Here is a 5,654-nt window from a genome sequence, read left to right on the forward strand (position 1 = left end):
GTACATAAAAGTCCATGGAAAAATGTCTTTTGTCCGGGGCCAGGGGGAAATCACAGTTGCACACCTTGACTGGTCCTTTTTGGACAAGCAAGTCCAACATCTGGCGATTACGTTGTTCCGGCCAAGTACCTGGGTCGCTCAAATCCCCCTCTGCTGAGACGTGCTGGGGTGCTGCATCAGTTGTCCAGTCGCTTGTAGCCGCATTTGCTTGGTAGCCTGCCAAGTACGAACGAGAGACGTACGCCACGGTTCAAATTTAGTATGATACACACAATGTCTCAATTTACAATGACACAAGTCAAGAAACACATTTAAAATACTTTTCGTTCCTCACCTTGAATATCCTCCGTTTCGAGACAGGCCTCTGCTGCAATTGCATCAGTCGTAGTTCTAGTCGAGTTGCCTCTAGGACTAGCACTAGCCCCATTTAGGCCTGCTTGATTGTCTGCCAAGAGAATTATGGCCCAACTTTAGTATGATACACACGCAATGCCTCAATTTACAAGAACAGAAATCAAGGATGATTTTTTAAAAATACTTTATTGTTCCTCACCTTGAATACCCTCCGTTTCGAGACATTCCTCCTCCAATGGTGATGTTGGCTCAAAATCACTAATGTCACTGTCCTGAACAGTGCTAATAACAATTGCATTGGAGTCTGCGGTCCCCTCAGCATTTCCCCGATCTGGCTGCTGTTGCTCGGCTACAACCCGAGGATGGCTCACAAATCGATCCAGAGACCCATGAAGTGTCTCGTTGAACGCTTTTTTTTGTTTGTCCCTTTTTCGTTTCCCAGCACCTGATTGAAATTTTCGGAAGCAGTCACGCTTGCGGCCGGTTGCCGACATTTCTTCCCTCCGTTTGTTCTTTACTCCCACACTGCCTCAGCCAACTACAGGCTGGCGTAAGCCTACGTAACGACGTCATTAGGCAAGACTTAAGAAATATATTTATTCTTTTTTTATTGTTTAAAAATAATGTTTATGTATACTGAAATGAAACACGGTAGTTTTATTTTACAGACATGGATGTCATCATCCACAAAACACAGCATCAAAGAATTAGATGATGAAAACTGCGATCCCATTGGTCAAGGCGCGAGGCCCGTCATAGGTCCTTACAGCGCGAGGCCCCGGGCGACGGCCCAGTTCGCCACCCCCTAGGGACGGCCCTGCACACACGCCACTAACCCCTCCTTCAGGCACGAATAGACCAAGCACAGAATAATAGACTTGTTATTGAGTCACGGGCGACAGAAGAGACAAAAGCGATTCGAGAGACAAGAGGTGATTCACGCAACTCCAGCGTCAGTTTGTGTGTGTGTGCGTGTTCCAGAGAGTCAAATCCAACACTCCTCTTTGACACTACGAGAAAGTTCCAGAGAATCAAAACTAACTCTCTCCATTGAGTGGACAGTTGAGTTGGACAGTGTAAAAGTATATAACTTTTCCCTCCACTTTATTCCTAACCAACGACGGCCAGGAGTGGGCATTTGAAACAGAAGCAGTGTTAACTTAAGACACAGGAAAGGCAAATGGCATGATACAGATGAGGAGATGCAAATGAATGAATGTTATATGACAATTTAATTATCAACTGCAAAGTAACATTACATTTAACTCAAGGCTACTGTAGGTTACATAGGGTACAGTGAAATCAAATACAGTTTACCCAACATAGATAGATAGAGAGAGAGAGAAAGAGAGAGGGAGAGAAAGACAGAGATTGGAGCCCCTTCAGAGATGGAATGAGACTCCCAGATGGATATCGGAGGTGAGATTATATACTGCATCACACATTAGGACAATGTTAAACTTAGTGCAATGGAATAATTATTACCACTTGAAAACCGTCAATTGCGGCAAAAATACTGAAACTTGTGTGCTATCGTGGTGTTGGAAAATCTCCGTGCGGAGGGGTGGAAAGCCCTTTTCCGTCCCCCTACCCATCTGTCTGAACGTGAATCGGGATGCCACTATGCCTACACGTGGACGCGCAAAACGGAGGCAAAGGGGATCGGCGTAGGCTAAGGGGTGTAATGGGATTCACCCTTAGAGTCAAATCCAACTCTCTCCATTGAGTGGACAGGTCTTCTCGTCAGTTTGATAACGAGGTGCATAAACCAGCCATTGAATATAAGACTTATTATACAAGAGTCAAATTCAACGCTCTCCATTGACTTTGACAAATTGTAAGACTTTGTCTTACAAATGAACACTTAGTCACTGGAGTAGTCTTATTGCCATGTTACTATGATGTGCAAAAACCAAACATAAAATATAGCACAGAGAGAGTCAATCTCAACACTGCATTAAATTAACACTTAGAGTGTCAAATTCAACACGCTCCACTGACTAGACAGGTATTCTTGTCTTGTCACAGTATGAGGTGCATAAAGCCCCCCATTGGCTTCAGAAGTCCCCCCACACTCTTCAACTATTAGTCATTGGTTCCCAATAAAGTTTTTTTCCTCTTATGTGCATCATAAACTTGCACTTGTGTGTTTTAATAGAGAGAGAGAGAGAGAGAGAGAGAGAGAGAGAGAGAGAGAGAGAGAGAGAGAGAGAGAGAGACATTATCCACATTCATGGCGAGAGTTTAGTTTAGGCTACAGGGTTGCAGGTTCGAGTCCTCCTTCTCCTGTAGCGGCAAGCAAGGAATCTCCTCACAAGTGGAACATTTATGCAGAAGTTACTTTATTAGGCACAAGTACTCATTGAGTAAAACAACACCCCAACACCCTTACACTAAAGAAAAATCACAAGTGTCCTGTTACATTCATGTAATCACAAATGACCAACAGACAGACTTTAAATTTACTCTTAAAATAAAATCAATTCCAAGCTTTAATCTTCACAAGTGGTACATTTTTGGAGTTATAATTTCATTAAGCACATTTATATTTGACAGCACTTACAAAAGCAAAATGGTACCCCACCACCCTCATCCGTTAAATTCACTCTTCACACTTAAAGGGGAGCTACAAAAAGGGGGGTTGCCAAAAAATAAAAGATTTTGGAGTAATCATATTATCTTATTAGCATAATTATGTACATTGCTTTCTACCAATGTAAAACAGCATAATCGCCCCCATACCAATTCAGAAATATGACCGTTCAAGTTGGCATAAATGTTGAGGGAGAGAGAAGGAGAGAGAGAGAATGTGTGTGCGCATGTGCGTGCATGCACGTGTGTGTGAGGTGTTTCTTTAAGTGTGCGTGTGTGTGTGTGTGTATGTGAGAGTGAGTGAGTGAGTGAGTGAGTGAGTGAGTGAGTGAGTGAGTGAGTGAGTGAGTGAGAGAGAGAGAGAGAGAGAGAGAGAGAAAGAGAACTGAATGACCCACAGGAGCAGTATTTTCCAAGCCAGGTCGTGCCCTCCTAGTGACGCAACAGCTTCAGCGTTGCTACCAGTCAGGTCAAGAGCAATGCAAGTACTTTCTGAGTTCCCGCAAAATCGGGAACTCCTCCCACTTTTGTTGGGAAGCAAACAATCATTAGCAAACCAAGGGAGGACATTTGGGAAATGCTATTTTGAAAATGTTAATTGTTATGCTCTTGGTCAGGGGTGCATCTCTCAAAGCCGAAGTAGCTAGTCGGTTAGCAATGTTGTATAGTAGATACTATAAAAGTTGCTAACTCTTGTGTCTCGAACGTTAGCACACAAAGTAACTACTGCTTGGAGTAATGTGCACTCTGAGGTAGTGGTGACTTTGAAAGTGAGGTGCCTCCTATCCGTATCTGGACAGTGAAGTTGAAGTACAGCTGGAGTAGATCCATTGAGTCCAGACATCACCTCAGCCACCCCAAGTAACACACAGCGCTAGTCTACTTCAGAGTGTGACTCCACCCATTAGCTAAACTTGTAGTACATATTTGACCACAAATGTGTCAATATCTTTTAATCATGTGGTGCAAAAGCGCTGAAAATCAATCGACATGCACACAAAGTCATGACACAGCTGCGAGAGTGTTCAGAACACAAATTCACGTCATGTCATTTGTTCGTGAAAAATAATCATATCCTTGGAATCTGATGAATCCCACACTAATAATATACTTTTAGCTGTATACCGATTGAATTTCGTCTCATTTCGATGTGTAATTTGTGAAATATTTAGATTAGAAAGTATTGGTTACTCCCGGAAATGCACTAGTGTAGGTGTCAAGTACTTTATTTTTTTTTAAGCAAATTTCATTTCATAGCCTAGGGGTATTTACGCTTGTCTATCAATGGGAAGACGCGAGCCACGCGGGTTCGAATCCAGTGTGCAGCATGTCGACAACAACTCGTGAAATCATGTTTTGGACTCTACAGTGTAACACATTTTCCCTTGGTTGCATGTTAGTGTTGGTAATGTACAAAATAAATAATCTGTTTCTGCCAGATATTTCCAAAATTGTGGCACTGCAACCATGTGGATTCGAACCAGCGTGGCTTCTGTTTTCCCATTGGGATGCAAGCGTGAATACCACTAGGCTATGTAATTAAATCTGCACGATTTTTTTTTAGGGATATCACAATTCAACAGGTGATTTTCTGGGAGTAACCACAACTTTATTGTCTAAATATTTTACAAATTACACCTCGGAATGAAATGAAATCCAATCGGCATGCAGATAATACTGCATTATTGGTGCGGACGGTGTCAGATTGTAATGCCACGGCCGTGTTTTTTCACAAAGAAATTACAAGGTGTGTTGTGGAGGAAACAGCGGAGTCACGGTGTCGTGACATCCAATCAAATGTGCTGGTGGTGGTTGTACACTATTGCGTTCTACTTCACGCACTGAATTTAGGAGGAAACAGCTGAATCATGACTCAGCAATCATGCTTCTTTGGTCACGCACTGCAATGCCAAGAAAGTAAGTAGCGGTGTGGACTCAGGAAAGTAGCCACACTACTTTGGGCTTGCTGTGGGAATAGTAAGGTTTCGAGAAATGCACGTATTTCGCCTTGAAGTAAGTAGATAACTACAAAGTACATCTGTAGTTCAATGCTAACATTGGAGAAACGTACCCCAGACCAGGTCTCGAAGAGATTTGAAAGTCGATGATAATCAGGCTAGTATTTTTCTTTAGTGGCGTCACAAGAGCTTTATTGATGATCCGCCATGTAAATAAAGCCCAGGGTGGAGAGTGTCTGTGAATGTGGTGTTGACTTTGTGCAGGAGGGTCATTGTGTCTCCAGAGATGCTATAGAAGGCCAGAGTTCCTGCCCTGTGGTCCACATACACTCCTATTCTGGCCACTAGAGGGAGTTTAGTGTCTTTATTATCGTGCCAGAAAGAGGAGCTGGATCTGCCGAGGTCCAGCCTCCAGGACGGATCATTATATCCAAACCTACACTCGTTACCCCATCCTTTCCTGCTGATGCTTTTATACGACACTGCTATACCAACCCGCCCACTCCACTCAACCTCCCAGTAGCAGCGTGCAGACACACCCTCTCTACACAGCACCTGAGGCCACTCATCAAATCTGTCTGGATGATCAGGATATGACTGAGGCCAGTGACTCCTCTCCACCCTCCTGTTCCCCTCAGACAGACGGAGCGCTGTGTATGCTGTGTTTGGATCCAGAGTGAAGTGACAGGAATCTGGAGGAGGGAAGACATGACCAACACATTTTATTTTTTGTTAGGTGTGTGTGAGTGT

The sequence above is a fragment of the Engraulis encrasicolus genome, unplaced genomic scaffold, assembly GCF_034702125.1.
Source record: "Engraulis encrasicolus isolate BLACKSEA-1 unplaced genomic scaffold, IST_EnEncr_1.0 scaffold_47_np1212, whole genome shotgun sequence".
NCBI lineage: Eukaryota > Metazoa > Chordata > Actinopteri > Clupeiformes > Engraulidae > Engraulis > Engraulis encrasicolus.